This window comes from Dendropsophus ebraccatus, chromosome 12 (genome assembly GCF_027789765.1).
Source record: "Dendropsophus ebraccatus isolate aDenEbr1 chromosome 12, aDenEbr1.pat, whole genome shotgun sequence".
In the NCBI taxonomy this organism is placed as follows: Eukaryota; Metazoa; Chordata; class Amphibia; order Anura; family Hylidae; genus Dendropsophus; species Dendropsophus ebraccatus.
This window is the reverse complement of record NC_091465.1, coordinates 16,780,425-16,798,262: the sequence shown is the minus strand read 5'-3', so window position 1 is coordinate 16,798,262 and position 17,838 is coordinate 16,780,425. Positions and strand designations below refer to the sequence as shown.

The 17,838-nt window shown below is 47.1% G+C and overlaps 1 protein-coding gene across 7 annotated transcripts in view; it reads left to right on the top strand.

The window, feature by feature from the left end:
• The window catches only part of ARHGAP32 (Rho GTPase activating protein 32), a 216,154-nt gene that overhangs the window by 93,538 nt on the left and 104,778 nt on the right, over positions 1 to 17,838 (top strand). For 6 of the 7 annotated variants that reach the window (XM_069949113.1, XM_069949108.1, XM_069949109.1 and 3 more), the window contains one exon: positions 13,223 to 13,288. The gene's annotated coding sequence lies outside the window, so the exon portion shown is untranslated. Of the gene's footprint in view, positions 1 to 8,926; positions 8,946 to 13,222; positions 13,289 to 17,838 lie in introns of those variants that run through there. The other variant, XM_069949111.1, reaches the window with a different exon arrangement.

The window sequence follows — 17,838 nt, the reverse complement described above, 5'->3', positions numbered from 1 at the left end:
GCCTATCCATCACTAGAGAGCAGCAGTGACATCACTGAAAATACAGCCTATCCATCACTAGAGAGCAGCAGTGACATCACTGCTGTCTGAGCATACATGCAGAGAATTTCATCTGAAATCTTACTCATGTCATGGTCAGATGCACTCTTGCAAAGTTTTAGCTCTAGATTACAGGAAGCTAGCATACCTGAGCCTCTAGAAAAGAGTATGTGTGTGCGTGCGCAGGAGAGGAGCTACAGAACAGTGGCTGGCTGCCAAGGAGGAAGAGTAGAGTGACCCATTGCCATCAGCTGCCCTCCTTGAACTTGCCAGATGGGAAGTTTAGCCCTGGTCCTGGAACATCTGCTCTATCTGCACCATTGTCCAGGCTGCTTTAGAAACTAATAACTAATATTTCTTCTACTCATAACTGGTGGTGTTAGTAGTATTCATGGTGATCTCGGATTACATCTCTGTGGTCTTATATAGTAACAGGGCTGATGATTAGATCCCTAGTTATCTTGGGTGGTAATGGCGGGTTGATGGTTCCATCCCTGTGGTCTAATGTAGTAACAGTGGTTGATGATTATATCAATGGTGAGCTTCGTTGGATAATCGAGATTGATCTAAGGTAGGGAGGGTATTAAAGCAGGGCTGTGGAGTCGGAGCTAGTTTTGGCTGGAGTCAGAATCGGAGTTGGAGTCGGAAAAAAATGTACCGACTCTGACTCCAGCTTTTAAAAAATCTTTAAAGAATGTAGAATTGAATTTTGATATCAATTTTACAAGTTTGGTCTTGAATATATATTATGAGCCACATTCTATTAGGACACTGGCCCTATTACATAAGGTTGGTCGGGGAATATATCAGTAAAGGACACTATTACATTAGGGGGGTCATGGAAAAGTTGTCGGTCACTATTTGGCAGTTTGTTTCTGAGCTGGAAGAGTCCATTGTGTGTGGGGGAGATCTGTGCTGTTCTTTTCCTGGATGCTGGATGACTGTATATGAGCAGCAGTGTAATATGAAGATATCCTGTGTGATATAGAGGAGGAGGAGAAGACATAAGTAGTGTAGCTGTAACCTCTGTCCTCAGTTTGGTGTTTTTTCTCTGGGATTGTGTGTTTTTCTTCAGTGTTCTTTGGCTGCAGCTGTGTGTGTGTGTGTGTGTGCGTGCTCTATGACTGCAGCAGGCTGTGTGTATGTGTGCTATGGCTGCAGCAAGCCGAGTGTGTGTGTCTGTGTGTGTGTGTCTATATGTGTGTGTGTGGTGTGCGCTATGGCTGCAGCAAGCCGTGTGTGTGTGTGCTATTGCCGCAGCAAGCCGTGTGTGTGTGTGCTATTGCCGCAGCAAGCCGCGTGTGTGTGTGCTATGGCCGCAGCAAGCCGTGTGTGTGTGTGTGCTATAGCTGCAGCAGGCTCTGTGTGTGTGTGTGTGTGTGTGTGTGCGTGCTATTGCTTTCCCCCTACAGTGACCTTCTATATCACTGTGTGACCTCTATATCACTATGTGTGACCCCTCTCTATATCACTATGTGTGACCCCTCTCTATATCACTATGTGTGACCCCTATCTATCACTATGGCTGACCTCTATATTACAGGTATCTGACATTGTTAGCAGTATTTCTGTGTGTATGGTGAATATTTAGTTAGAAACATAGAAGACTGTCAGCAGGAATAGCCTACCTGCTCCCTCTAGTCTAGTTCTGAGTTGTTCAGGACATGGAGGCTGGAGACTGGCTGCATCCACTGCACATACAGGAGAATCTGCTTTATATACAGTATTCCTTTATTCACTCCGAAGTCGCCCCAGGATCATGTAGGACATTAGGGAGAAGCTGCTGAGCCAGTGTGATAAATAACTCCCCTGGTATATGACTGGCCATTTATGAAGGAGCAGGAGTCGCAGTCGGTCCTGATTAAATTCAGGAGTCAGAGTTGGAGTCGGAGCTGCGGCTTACCGACTCCACACCCCTGCATTAAAGACCATCATGCAGTCCATTAAGTATAAAATTATATGGACATTTTTGCACCATTTATGTATATGATGGTACAACAGTAAAGGTGCCATCATAGTTAAAGGGGGACCCCAGCGAAAATCTTTTTGTTTCAAATCAACTGGTTTCAGAAAGTTTTATATAGTTTTGTAATTTACCTCTATTTTAAAAACCTCAAGTCTTCCAGTACTTATCAGCTGCTGTATGTCCTGCAGGAAGTGGTGTATTCTCTCCAATCTGACACAGTGCTCTCTGCTGCCTTCTCTGTCCTTTACAGGAACTGCCCAGAGCAGCAGCAAATCCCCATAGAAAACCTCTCCTGCTCTGGACAGTTCTTGCCATGGACACAGGTGGCAGCAGAGAGTACTGTGTCAGACTGCAAAGAATACTGAAGTCTGGGAAATAGAAGTCTGGGAAGACTTGAGATTTTTAAATAGGAATAAATTACAACATGGCTGATACTTAGTGTGCAAGTACAATGGCCAGTACTGCTTACATGGTGCACACTGCTACTGTGTCCCAGTCTTTTGCCGCCCCATATAGACAGCCCTAGCTCTGTTATGAGGCACTGGATCTCAGTTTGGAACTTTCCGGCTGTCTAGTGTCAGACACTTACACTCATGTAGTACAGAGGCCGCCAGTCACGCCATTAGTGCCCCGCACCGATGACCTGCAGCTCTGGTGTCTGTTCCTATCCTCTTGCAGCTACTTTTCTGTGCTGACCTAGTTGCTGGCTGTTCACCGCTCATTACCTGGTCGCTGTTTTTCCATCGGGCCATTTCATCCACTCACAGCAACGTGTAATCATATAAAAAGCCCCTGAACCGTAATCAGACGCCAGATAAGCGGCAACATTAGAGAGGTTTTTCTGTCATGAAGTGGATTAAATAAACTTGCAATTACAATCACTGCTGCATCAACATCTCGCTTCTTACGGCAGCAGTTGGCCAACATCAAGAAGAATTCACCATTATGCTGCGCTGTGTCCGGAATCAAGAGAATTTATTTATTTACATAGCAGCACCTGCTGCTCTGGAGTCTGCTGACTGTTTCCTGTACCAATCAGGAGAATTATGAATGCAGCTCTGGAGTATAATACAGGATGTAACTCAGGATCAGTACGGGATAAGTAATGTAATGTACAGTATGTACACAGTGACCCCACCAGCAGAATAGTGAGTGCAGCTCTGGAGTATAATACAAGATCTAATAACAATAAAAATAAGGTATGTGCACAGTGACTCCACAGGCAGAATAGTGAGTGCAGCTCTGGAGTATATTGCAGGCTATAACTGGTGTCCAGTATTGGATAAGTAATGTATGTACCAGGTGATTGTGTATATGTACTGATATATTGTCTTTCCAGGTGACAAACGATTCAAAGTTCATTACAATGTCACGGTAGATTTAGGCAGGGTTCACACTTTGTTTTTGCAAAAAACTGATGCATTTTGGGTGCATCCATTTTGATCCGTTTTTCCATTGACTTCCATTATAAAAGTCGGACACGTTTTTGTGCACGCTAAAAAAATGGATGCGGTTTGATCCATATTTTGATTTGTTTTTCTTTTTATAATGGAAATTTAATGAGAAAATGGATCAAAACTGCTACACATAAATGCATCCTTTTTTTCATCAGTTTTTGTGTAAAAAAAATTAAAAAAAATCCAGCCTTACTTAGGGTGAATTTGCACATACAGGATCTGCAGCAAATTTGATGTTGCAGATTTGCTTTGAATCTGCAACTTCAAATCTGCTGCAGATCCTGTACGTGTGCATGCACCCTTAGAAATTTTTTTTTAATTTCTTGATCTCTTAAGCAGCAAATAATGTGGGCACCATGTAGCTAATAATAATAATAATAATTGAATTAATACTAGTAATAATTTATTTTTCGAGCACTGTTAGTTCCAGAGCACGGTAGATGTAATAAGAGGAATAAGATATCTAACCTCTCACATTCAAGTACAATAACCATGAATGAAGTAAATGACAGCTGGGAACAGAGGAAGTGAGGACCCTGCCCTTGAGGGTTTCCACTCTGTAGTATGAGGGTTGGGAGACAGTAGGTGACAGGCAGCTGTTCACATAGCAGTGCGGTGGCCGCAGGGTCGCTGTAGGTTGGAGGCTTTTCTGAAGAGGTTTTCATGTTACTTTTGAAGCACCTGATGTTGGGAGAGGTAGATGTGTCGGGGTAGTGAGTACCCGAGTATGGGGGAAGCAATAACTTATATCATCTCTTATTGTTATTGTAGTGTGATTGGACAGAATCAATCTCTGGGATGATTTTCCGGGCCGGCTGCAGATCTTCTCTCTGATGCCGCACGCAGATCATCTGCAAGAATGTGCAACCCGACTAATTCTGAAATCCTCTTAATTGTGACTTCAGAATTGTATGGATTGCATCTTTTTATAGCCGTCACCCCAGGCTTCTTTTCAGTCACTGTCAGCCAATAATCCGTGATAACAGCGGTTGTCGACCTGGGTGGTAACCCGCAGTATGTGGAGGATGTGTGCGGTAATGTGCTTAGTCTTGAGACATCCATGAAGCTGTGCTGTCACAGTGTGCAGAGCCCCGCAGCAGCATTCAGTGACTTGGTACCTGCCGCTGACTGAAGAGAAGTGTAGGCGACCATTACTCCCTGTTATCAGCCTTCTGTGGCAGGGGAGGTGGGCTCTATGACCCTGCGCATACAATGGATATTCTTCCTCGGATTTCTGACCCTGTTTTGCAGATTTTGATGGATGTGTTTTATGGATCTCATCCGAGTCCCGTCAGCACGCAGCTGCTTCCCCACACAACCCTTGTCGGTGACATGTCACTTATTTACACGGATTTGCACATTTATAGAGTGAAGATAATAGGATGTGGTTAGGGAGTGGAGCACGTGCTGATATCGGCCGTGTGAACGTCCTAATAGCAGGGAATTTTCTTAGCTCCTTTATACTCTCTTGTTTTTGAGAGGCGTAACATTTAACCTCGCTCAGGATGCCTCCATCCGTCATCCTGTACATGTCACCCTGTGCTTCATCCTGCAGCGGGGACAGGAAGGATGCAGCAGCTCCTGTGTCTTCTGACCTTTCACGTACGCTACACTGGTGTTGTCTCTCTTAGGATCCAGATTATGAATTGAATAAGGGGATTCTCTTGTGGGGTCAGCGCTTCGCTCTGTGTCCTCCCCCTGAGCCTGCAGGGGGATCAGCTCCCGGGGTGCTCGGTGACCGTTCTCACTGCTCTCTGTCACTCTGTCCTGCACTCTCATCCTGCAATGTGTCTCTATTACTAGGGAGGATGCGACTTGTGCAGACTGGATGGCCGCAGTGCTCCTCACCTGTGGCTTGGCCTACATCCTGTGATACTACACCCAATGGATGAAATCCTATCCAGACCTGATACTTTTCACAGCTGTATATTGCCAGTCTGCAGAATATACCATCCCTTTGTGGTCCTCTGTCAGAAGAAGGGGTGTCCTGTCCCCCAGTATGATAGGTCAGTGCTACGTTCTCTCTATACCAGTTTCTTAGCTCCTGCCATGCCTGGGCTGCACCCTTCAGTCTCTTTACAATTTCTTCCTGATTGTAGAAGGTTTAGCCCTGCCAGGTGTATGAATAGGGCTCGGCCGCACCTTGTCCGGTCTACTGCATGCAACCTGTACTGTGGTGCTGCACAATACTTTCTTATTTTTAAACGTTGACCATTTTAAAAAAGCAAAAACAACAAGCAGTTTATTAAGTGAGCGATGAACGCCGCTGCCGCGCACCACCAACCACCGCTCCCTGGTGATGGAGCCGCAGCGCTGACCCGTCACATCTACAGCGCCTCCGCATCTGTTTAACTATTTAACAAGCACTTAGCTTTATTTTTAGCCGGATGGCAGAAAGCAGATTTCTAAATGTCAGAAGTAAAGCAGAAGTCGTGGTCAGAAGGAAACTAAACTGGGAAAACTCTTCTCTTAAAGGGGTGGTTCACCCCAATTTTTTTGTTTCAGATGAACTGGTCCCAGCAAGTACCAGAGATTTGTAATTTACTTTTATTAAAAAATCTCAAGTATTCCAGTACGTATCAGCTGCTGCATGCCCTGCAGGAAGTGGTGTATTCTCTCCAGTCTGACACACTGCTCTTTGCTGCCACCTCTGTCCATGTCAGGAACTGTCCAGATCAGTAGCAAATCCCCATAGAAAACCTCTTTTGCTCTCCAGACTTAAAGGGGTTATCCAGCTCTACAAAAACATGTCCACTTTCCCCCCTCTCTTGTCTCCAGTTCAGGTGGTGTTTGCAGTTAAGCTCCATTTACTTGAATGGAACTGAGTTTGAAACCCCACCCAATCTGGAGACAAGATAGGGGGAAAAGTGGCCATGTTTTTGTAGCACTTGATAACCCCTTTAAAAGAATACCACTTTTTGTAGGACATACAGTAGCTGATAAGTACTGGAAGACTTGGGATTTAATAGAAGTAAATTACAAATCTCTTGCACTTTCTGGCATCAGTTGACTTTAAAGATTTTTCTTTTGTGAACTACCTCTTTAATTAATCTAACCCCATTCTACCTATATCATTGTGGACTAGAGGAGAAAGTATATGTATATTTACATACAGAAACTACCCTAGGCAGCCAACATGGATTTGTGGGGAATCTTGTAATTCCAGCTACCGATCGCTTAAAGCCTGGAGGAGACTTAAGGTCCTTATACACCTTAGACTTATCAGCCATACCTGCTGCTCATGGGGGGTTTGGGCGGCAATCTCTCGTGGCACTCTCTCTCGCAGGGTTTAGGCGGCACTCTCTCGTGGCACTCTCTCTCTCGCAGGGTTTGGGCGGCACTCTCGTGGCACACTCTCTCGCGGGGTTTGGGCGGCACTCTCTCGTGGCACACTCTCTCGCAGGGTTTGGGCGGCACTCTCTCGTGGCACTCTCTCTCTCGCAGGGTTTGGGCGGCACTCTCTCGTGGCACACTCTCTCGCAGGGTTTGGGCGGCACTCTCTCGTGGCACTCTCTCTCTCGCAGGGTTTGGGCGGCACTCTCTCGTGGCACTCTCTCTCGCAGGGTTTGGGCGGCACTCTCTCGTGGCACTCTCTCTCTCTCTCGCAGGGTTTGGGCGGCACTCTCTCGTGGCACTCTCTCTCTCGCAGGGTTTGGGCGGCACTCTCTCGTGGCACTCTCTCTCTCGCAGGGTTTGGGCGGCACTCTCTCGTGGCACTCTCTCTCTCGCAGGGTTTGGGCGGCACTCTCTCGTGGCACACTCTCTCGCAGGGTTTGGGCGGCACTCTCTCGTGGCACTCTCTCTCTCGCAGGGTTTGGGCGGCACTCTCTCGTGGCACTCTCTCTCTCGCAGGGTTTGGGCGGCACTCTCTCGTGGCACTCTCTCTCTCGCAGGGTTTGGGCGGCACTCTCTCGTGGCACACTCTCTCGCAGGGTTTGGGCGGCACTCTCTCGTGGCACACTCTCTCGCAGGGTTTGGGCGGCACTCTCTCGTGGCACACTCTCTCGCAGGGTTTGGGCGGCACTCTCTCGTGGCACTCTCTCTCTCGCAGGGTTTGGGCGGCACTCTCTCGTGGCACTCTCTCTCTCTCGCAGGGTTTGGGCGGCACTCTCTCGTGGCACACTCTCTCGCAGGGTTTGGGCGGCACTCTCTCGTGGCACACTCTCTCGCAGGGTTTGGGCAGCACTCTCTCGTGGCACTCTCACTCGCAGGGTTTGGGCGGCACTCTCTCGTGGCACTCTCACTCGCAGGGTTTGGGCGGCACTCTCTCGTGGCACTCTCACTCGCAGGGTTTGGGCGGCTTGCATCTCTCCCAACCATCCACCAGCAGATGATGTAAAAAAATTACGGTTATCGGTTATCTCTTCAGTCCTCGCCACAACTGAATGTTCCTGTGTTATGAGCGATCACCCGGGCAGCCCCCCCCCCCCCCTGCAGCTCCCCCCGGCCCTCCCCAGACTCACCCACTCACTGCGTGGAATAGCGGCAGTGAGCGGGGAACAAGGAACGATCGCTGACATCGCTCTTTTGCTCCTCAGAGTCGGGCCGTGTAATACGGCCTTAAGCCACAGCCAGAAAGCTCTGGTAGCAGCTTATCTCTCTGAGAACAAAGGGGTCTGCAGTTTTGCCATCACACCTGATTTCTGTCGGTGAAAGCTCAGGACAGCCCTATATACCTTATTCTCATAGCAGAACTTGTCAGAAGAATAAAATGTGTGGAGACCTTTTAAATCAAACACATTTTGGTCTCGGGCAGAAAGCAACCAATCACAGCCACAGTAATTTGTTGCTATTTGTCCGAGACAAAAATGTGTCCGTCTGTCTCTCTATCTCCTTTCTATCTATCTACATATCATGGCTTCCTGCAGTCTTATTACAATGTGCTTCTCATAATGTCTTTTTCACTAACATTGGTCCAAAGCTAAATGCGGCTCTGCTGATAGGCGCCCCCCATGGTGCAGCCATCTGGAAGTATTGCAGCAGCCATGTGTGAATATTAGCATGTTCTCCATGTGCAGACCTCACAGATGTGAGACGTCCTATACTGTAACGTAGCGTTAGTTCTCCAGACTATGGGCTCATCCTGTCTGGTTCCTGGATATAGCAGGGGATCCTGCACAATGTGTCATCTTCTATGTCTGCCATTCTCTTAAGCCTGGGCTGTGTATTATCTGGGCACTCCCGGCTGTGTGCACCACGTTGTATAATCCTCCTATCTGCAGACTGGACATGAACAGCTGTAGACGTCATTGATCCGCTTCTCAGGTTTCCGCGCTCAGCACATGGGACTCTGACTCAACATCTCTTCACTTCCTGCTGCTTTACGAGTTACACACCTTGTTGTCGGTGCACTTGTGAGGGAGGGAGTCTGGCTCTATCGGACAGCATGGTCTCCCTCTCCTCCCCTAGATCAATCCTGATATTGATCAGACACAAGAAGCTCCAAAGCCATCACAAATCTTGGAACCTCAGCATTGTCTTATGTGGGTACTGAACATGTTAGGAAACTTGCCTAGCCAGTACTTGTTCCCTGTCTGCATGATGGAGACCATTCATGCAGATCAATTCTACTGTATCCTAGAGATCAGTGGCGTATAACAGTCAGATTTCTATTTTACTAGTAAGGGTACTATTACACGGAACGATAATTGGCCGAATTGGCCCGATTTGGCCGATTATCACTCCATGTAATAAATACAACGATCAGCCAATTGATATAGGTTTGGAGTTAGTTTGGACCTATTTTCATCGGGCGCCGACCGCGCACCGCTATGTGTAATAGCGGTGCGCGGCCGGCGACTGACGATATACATTACCTATCCACGTTCCAGGGCTGCTGCTTGCGGTCTTTTTCTCCCCGGGTCCTGCACGCTCTAGCTTCAGAGTGGCCTGTCAGCTGACAGGCTGCCCGGCCAATCACAGGCCACGGCGGTCCCGGCCTGTGATTGGCTGGGCGCCCTGTCAGCTGACAGGCCACTCTGAAGTTAGAGCGCGCAGGACCCGTGGAGAAGAAGACTGCAGCAGCAGCCCTGGAGCGTGGATAGGTATTGTATATAGTTAAGCACTCTCAGAGGTTAGTGGTTTAGGCTAGGGCTACACTACATTTTTGCAGTCCGTTGTGTGCAATCCGTTTTGATCCCTTTTTCCGTTGACTTCCATTAGAAAACAAAAAAAGGGATCAAAAGGGATGTTTTTTTTAGTGTACTCAAAAACATGGTCGACCATGTTTCATGTACACTAAAAAAAAAAACGCATCTGTTTTGATCTGTTTTTTTTTTTTTATAATGGAAGTCAAAGAAAAAAAAAGGATCAAAATAAATTGCACAGAATTACATCTGTTTTTTGGAAAAATGAACTGCAAAAACGTAGAGTGTCCCTAGCCCTAAGGGTGGTATTACACTGGCCGATGGGGGCCCAATAATACCTGTAAACGAGCAGCGATCTGCTAGATCGTCGCTCGTTTTCTGTGCCTATTACACGGCCCGATAATAGTTAAACAAGGGCTGCAGGGACATTGTTACCGATGTCCTTGCAGCCCTTGTTTAACTATTCATTGACCAACCCCATGCAGCCTCCGTCAGGTATCATAGTGGAAGGAATATAGCACAGAACTGACATGATCTGTATTATGGTCTGGACTGGAAGGGTCATCCACTTAGACCCCATAACTGAATCCAACCATATCCAGAACACCTTCTCTTGGCACTGGCATACCTGGACATATATATTGGTTTTACAGACCTCTTCTGAGATTTAATGTATTTATGATATATCTGATGCTGTGAGTATGGCAGGTCCTGGGAATTGGTGTGAAGGCTCCCCATGGCCCCCCATGTTGGGACTCCATCCATTACTGCTGGGTTGTAGGGAATTTTTTCACATTAATCATTAGGACTTGAGTGCAAGGTGGACAAATGGCTGAAGACTACATGGTCCAGATGAAGACCCCTAGAGAAGCCAGAAAGGCCCTTTAAGGAGTAAGGCCCCGTTCCCACTGAGCAAAGCTAGCGGAATTCCGCGACGGAATTGTCCGCCGCGGAATGCCGTTAGCCTCCCGCTCATAATGGGACTCTATGGGAGGCGCGCGCTGCTGCTCTATACGCGCTGAAGAATGAACATGTTCATTCTTCAGCGCGGACAGGGCAGGAGCGCGCGCCTCCCATAGAGTCCCATTATGAGCGGGAGGCTAACGGCATTCCGCGGCGGACAATTCCGTCGCGGAATTCCGCTAGCTTTGCTCAGTGGGAACGGGGCCTTACAGAGACCCCCCACAGGGGCCTACTTGAGATTTCATAGAGAAAGCATCCTTCACAGCGACCTGTAACTTTTTTTTCTGAATAATCTACAAGGTTTAATTGGGTCCAGATTATTTTTTTGTTCTTCTTTTTTTATATATATCTTCCAAACAACAGATGTGATTTCACGATAGATGACCCCCAATGACGTGTCAGAACTGTCTTCCTGGACCATGGGTGCGACCTTAAGAGCGTGAGAAAAGATGGTGGAGAGGAGAAGAGAATAATCCCCGTCTGTATACAGGATGCTCGGTGCTGCCAGAATCTGGCCTTGTATTAGTCCACCACATTACATCACAGTCAAGCCTTTGGCAGTCATCGAATGAGGAGACGGAGACTGCTGAAGTGGACGCCAGCCAAGAGGATTTGAAGCACTGCCACGAAAACGCATCCATTTAACCTCTCCGCCTCTGTGCAGATGGATCGCTCGCAGATAAATCTGCTGTCCAGGTTATTGCTGAATGTCGCCAGAGAGCTGGAGCTTTCACCGAACCAACCCAAGCGGACCAGCACCTTGATTCACAGGACTCGTCTTCATCATCCACAATGTCCCAGTGTAACAGACTATCCCTCTGAACAGCTGAGCATAGGCGAGATGGTAGCAGTGCAAAGGGTTAATTTCACTGCGGAGATTTTCTAAGAATATGTGGCTGAATTATTGCAGATTTTGCCCATAAATTGCAGGGCACGGCACCGGATATAATGATTTGTGACACGCTTTACACCTCACCGGTTTTCAAATATGTCGGGGAAAAGAGGCTAAGGGCAAAAGTAAAATCTATCAAATACACGTGCCACCGATTGGTGAACATGTCCATCTAACACCCTACTACATTTATTTCATTTTTCTTATGTTTTATAATTTTACATTTTTATAATTTTTTTTTTTGTTTACCATTTTACCAGTTGCTTGTCATTGTCTTGTCATTGTTCTGTGTATTTAAGATACATGTAAAGGGGGTTATCCAGGCTTAGAAAAACATGGTTGATTTCTTCCAGAAACAGCACCGCTCTGGTTTCCAGTTTGGGTGTGGGATTTGCATAACCATGCGCGAACTGGGGAAAGAAAGTGGTCATGTTTTTCTAAGCCTGGATAAGGCCTTTTAATAATAATTTATTGGTTTATTGCTGGATCTGTGGCATCAAATCAGTTTTGTACAGGGTTAAATCTTGGTATTTTCCATGTTTCTGGTTATATCAACAGGGGCTGGTGCTATAGATGGATAATGTTAGGATACACTAGGGCTGGCACCAGGAAATACGGGCTGGCACTATAGACGGGTAACATCAGGAGATTCAGCGGCTGGCACTACAGACAGGTAATGCCAGATCACACCGGTGCTGGGAATCTCCTGTTGATGTTTGGACTTTTTCCACGGTATCTTCCCATTTCAGCTGCCTCGGTCTGACATGTTGGATGAGCAGCTCCCGCTAGTGACAGCAGTGTGACAGATCAGCAGTGAAGGGTTGGTTCTCTCTCCTGCATCCAGGCGCCATCAGATGAAATTGTCCATACTTGTTTTGCGCAGCTACCATTGGATTCTTACAATTGGCTTCTCTGTGTTTAATCAGTCAAAGATTCTAAAGCTTTGTAGTATATTCTGTGTTTAAAGGGGTACTCTGGAGAAAAAAAAAGATTTGTAATTAAGCCTTTCATTACTTTCAGCTGCTGTATGTCCTGCAGGAAATGGTGTATTCTTTCTAGTTTGACACAGTGCCCTCTGCTGCCACCTCTGTCTGTGACAGGAACTGTCCAGAGCAGCAGCAAATCCCCATAGAAAACCTCTCCTGCTCTGGACAGTTCCTGACACGGACAGAGGTGGCAACAGAGAGCACGGTGTCAAACTAGAAAGAATACACCACTTCCTGAAAATCTGTACAACCATAAAGAGGTTGTCCAGGAAAAATGAACTTTTCCACTATCCACAAGATATCGGGCCCCCGCCTTCTTAGTGCAAAGTTGGTGCAAAGAGTCTTACTCCGCTTTTTCCAGCGGCTCCATAGGGATGAATAGAGCGGCTGGTCATGTGCCATACCCACAGCTCTATTCATAACAAAGAAGTTGATACGGAGATTGGCGGGGGATATGGAGGTCTAACCTCCCAACACCCCCTTCCCCCCCCCCCCCCCAAGGGTGAAGTACACAATGCAGTAAAAACACACAAAAAATGCCTCTTGTGAACATGCCTGTGGTCATGACATTTAGGGTCCTTCGCCAACATATCTTGGGTTCTGGGGCCCTTCTCTCCAGGGGCCCCATAGCTGCTGCCTGTTCATCCAGTCAGTAGAATACAGACTGGCATGGCGGGGCAGCAGTGAATTTGTTGGGGAGGACCTTACTCTGTGGTCCTGTTCCTTGGTTTCCTCTCATATGATATAGAGTCCAGTTTCTTTAGTTGTGGATATATGATGAGAAGATGTCTCTGGAATGTTCCTTGTCTGATAATTCTTTTCTTGTTTTTCAGCTGTGAGAGATTTTTGCGGTTATGAAGGAATAACACGTAGCGCCGAGGCCGGACCCATCAGCTGTGGTGAGTACAGTCGTGTCTTCCATTAATCTTCTACAGTTCTAAACTCAATGAGGATATGTCTGACCCTTCACTACATTATCCTAGATTCAGGCCAGGAACCACAGGTCTATAGAGGCTGACCTTACCTCACCTCTAGAGCTGCAATCACTATTCTGCTGTTATTTGTCTTGTACACCAGCCACAATTAAAGGAGAAGACTGGGCACTACCTTTTTTTTAAAAAACTGCCGGGAAGGAGGTGGTTGAACAAAACAGGATGCACTTACCTCCCCGGCTCCAATGCAGCGGTCCGCTGTTCTCCAGTCTCCGATCCCTGGCCGCTTCCTGGTGTAGAGAGGTGACATGACATGTCGCCAGGGACTGGAGCGGAGGACAGCGGACCCCAGTGATAGAGCCAGGAAAGTAAGTGCATGTTTTGTTCACCCACCTCCTCCCTGGCAGTTATGGGAAAAAAAGTCTGTGCCCAGAGTTCTCCTTTAAAGGGGTACTCCGGCCCGGGGGTATTTTTTAAGCTATGGCCGGGGAGGGGGTGGTTATTGATGGCGGAGGTCACTTACCTCCCTGGTTCCAGCGCCGGGTCCCAGATCGCGCCGCCCAGTCCCGCGTCCCACGGCCACTTCCTGGTGTGAGCTGCCGCATGAGACGTGACATCTCAGGGCAGCTCAGCCATCCAGCGGCTGAGGTGGGACTTCACGTCTCATGCGGCAGCTCACACCAGGAAGCGACCGTGGGACGGGTGTACCGTGCGGTGCGACCCGGCGCTGGAACTGGGGAGGTAAGTGACCTTCGCCGTCCATAACCACCCTCTCCCCGGCAATAGCTTAAAAATACCCCCAGGCCGGAGTACCCCTTTAAAGCTGGACTCACTCTATTGCTTTTATGTCACATCCTATAATCCAGTCATATCTAAAACCGCAGTTACTGTTCTGCTGTGGAGGTAACTGGCATATAAGGCATGATGTAAGTGCAGAATAGCGAGTGCAGCTTTGAAGGTAATTGGATTATAAGACATGATGTAACAGCAGAATAATGACTTTAGCTGTGGAGGTGATTGAAATATAAGGCATTATGTAACTGCAGAATAGTGAGTGCAGCTCTGGAGGTGATTGGAGTATAAGACATGATGTAACTGCAGAATAGTGATTGCAACTCTGGAGGTGATTGGAGTATAAGACATGATGTAAGAGTAGAATTGCCAATGCAGCTCTGGATGTGCCTCAGCAATTTAGGGGGATTTATTGTGATGCTTTCTTGTGAAGATTTCCAAGGCAGGTTTCTGGTTGTGCTGTCATTCACTATGTTGCTGAGCAGAGAGCAGACGCTTCTTTTTATAGCGATGGTTGTAGAATGAGACAGTTCACAGTGAAAGATTCCTCTAATTGCTGCTAATAATCTGCTAAATGCTGCGGCTCCTCCGAGTTCAGGAAGTTATATCACCAGCTACTCAGTAACCAGGAACGCAGCACTGATCCCTGTATTGCACCTTTAAAGAGAAACGTCCGTCAGGGTATTTTTACTTTTTATTTTTTCATCCATACTCAAAAATTAGTCTAGAAAATCTTTTATAGTTTTATAAGCTGTCAGCAGTCAGACTGAATACCGGGGAAGCTACTGTCACTTTACCACTGCTGCAAAGTGACCTCATTATGATAGTGGGTGAAGGAGTGGAATCGGTGACAGTTCTGTTTTTGTCTGAAAGGGCCTAGATAAATGTGTCTCAGCTTTACCTAGCTCTCCCAGTCTGCAGATACAGACACCAAATGGGAAGTGTCAGACACCAGACAGGAAGGAGTTTATGGAGTAACTTAGAGAATGAGGTCCCTTATTGCACTTTCTGTCATGTGGTAGCTTTATATATATCCGGAGCACACATACTGATCCTGGCTTCATTGAGCTCAGTGTTGGTCACTGTTAGCACCTGTTACTTTCAGGTTTGTACTCCATTCATTGCTGCAGGAGGTTGTATAAGATTTGTTAGCACCAATAGTTTCTGATGGGTCGGAGTCATGTATGAGGGCCGAGTGAGTGGTCAAAGCTCATTGTATCCCCCTGTCTAATCCCATAGAATGGACTGAGCCTCTGTACTGGGGTGCACCTAGAGCATTGCGGGAGCTGCGGTGGGACATTACTTTTATGTTAATATGACAGGATATGTATATTGACATCATCTGCCATTCTGTTATATTCTTGGTGTTCTGATTCCGTTAAAATATCTGCTTGCGGTTAATGAATAGGCCCAAATTCTACAGATATATCCTGACTTAGGCTATGTTCACACAATGTATATTTTCGTAAAACCACGGCCGTTGTACAACGGCCGTGATTTATCCGAAAATATACGTGCCATAGCTTCCTATGGAATCCCAGCCGAAGAGTATACACATAGTATATACACTCCGGCCGGGATCCCTAGCGGTGCCGCAAACAACTGACATGAGAGAGCAGGGAGATGAGGGAAACAGCCTGTACAGTTTGCTGTACAAGAGCCAGCACAGGACAACATCCTGCAACCTTACCTCATCAAGTTCCCAAACCAGCACTGAGCAGTCTGCTCCAGCATATTAAAAATGTGCAGAAGCTCTCCATATTATTTAGATGTGTCTGTATATGTGGATAAGACTTCCGTGCATCTGGGACATAAAAATTACAGTAATTCCATGTATAATGACTTGTTATAGCACAAAATACCAAAAAATTAGGTCTCTTTATATTTAATTGACTGATTGTACTTTTGAGCCGGGACCTGCATGTCCCTTAAAGCTTAATGTTTAATGTCTATCTGACCTCTCCAATAAAATAAGTTTGGATAAAAAAAAAAAATTACAGTAATTTATGGAACAGTTTAGTGACGGACCCCACTAGCCGGAAGAGATTGGGAGCGGGGGATCAGGGAACAAAGACGGGGGAAGAATAGAGGGCTATGCGCAATAGAAAGGGCCGCTCCCCGTGGTCTTCCGTGAATGTGAATGTTCTGTTCTCGCTGCTGTGTGTGAAGCCCCCGGGCTCGGCAGGATCCTGGGAGTCACAGGGGGGGAGATTTCCCACCGACAATCACTGTATCTGGGAAGGATGCGGCCCGTTCCCACACAGCGGCCTGGACTGTCAGCTACACATCTAAGATCTGAGATCAGGGAGGTCAGAAAACTGAGGTCTGTACACACAGGCAGTATAGAGCAGCGCTTATTTAAAGGGCCAGCACACTGCTGTGGCACAGTCTAAGTTACTACATTTAAGTACTGAAGCTTCAGGCCCTAGTTTTTCCTACTTCAGTCCAGCTTTATTATTAGCCGCTGTTCAAAACTGTGCACTGCTAAAATAAGAAGGCTAAAGCATCAGGTCTCTAGGCTTTCCCCCATGGTGCAAAAAAGTCAGCGGAGCCTCCATTACAAGTCTGAAAATACGGGACTAGCCTGATATCCTTAGCATAGGTGAAGCATATGATGGAGAAAGAGAGTGGAGCGATATGCTTCTTATATTCATTAAAATTACTATACAAACAAAGATAACTAAAGCTAGGTTCTGGGCTGCTCTTAATGGGGCTGGAGAGAGGTAAGTGCTGCTGAATGTTCTTATTCTCAGCACGATCAGTCCATACCCCTTAATGTGTTATCTGTGTGGTCAGTCAGGTGCCATGTGTTTGTGCACAGAGAGGCCAACGCTGCTCCAGCAGATTCATATATCAGGACTGCTGCATTGCGGTCCTTGTTCTGCTCTTCTCTGTCAGTGCCTGATTGTGCAGCCCCAGAATAGAGAGAGGCCAAGAGTGAAGTTCAGGAACCAAAAGCATCTGAGAGTGCAGCCTCCGGAATCTAGAGCGTTCAAAAGCATATGAGAGTGCAGCCTCCGGAATCTAGAGCGTTCAGAAGCATATGAGAGTGCAGCCTTTGGAATCTAGAGTGTTCAAAAGCATATGAGAGTGCAGCCTCCGGAATCTAGAGCATTCAAAAGCATATGAGAGTGCAGCCTCTGGAATCTAGAGCGTTCAAAAGCATCTGAGAGTGCAGCCTCGGGAATCTAGAGCTTTCAAGAGCATCGCAGAGTGCAGCCTCCGGAATCTAGAATCTAGAATTGTGCTCTGTTTATAAGCTGAATGAAGGTGGTTGTTGTAGTTGTCGCCCCCACATTGTACATATTAAACCCTGTATATAACAGAATGCTGGATGATGATGAGGGTTGTAGTTCGGAGTTCTTCTCGTGCTGGCTTGGTGACTGGTGGTGGTTGCTGCTTTAGTCTGACCATGTTCTTTCTTTGCTGGCTGGCTGTCTCTCATCTCTCACCTGTACCACAGCCCTCCTGCCCCTCATCTCTCACCTGTACCACAGCTCTCCTTCTCATCCCTCACCTGTACCACAGCCCTCCTGCCCCCTGTACCTTACCTGTACCACAGCTCTCCTGCCCCCTGTACCTTACCTGTACCACAGCTCTCCTGTCCCCTGTAACTTACCAGCCTTTATGTCTCTTATCTCGCATGTGTACCACAGTTCTCCTTCTTCTCATCACTCACCTGTACCACAGCTCTCTATCTTCTAGTCCCTCACCTGTACCTTAGC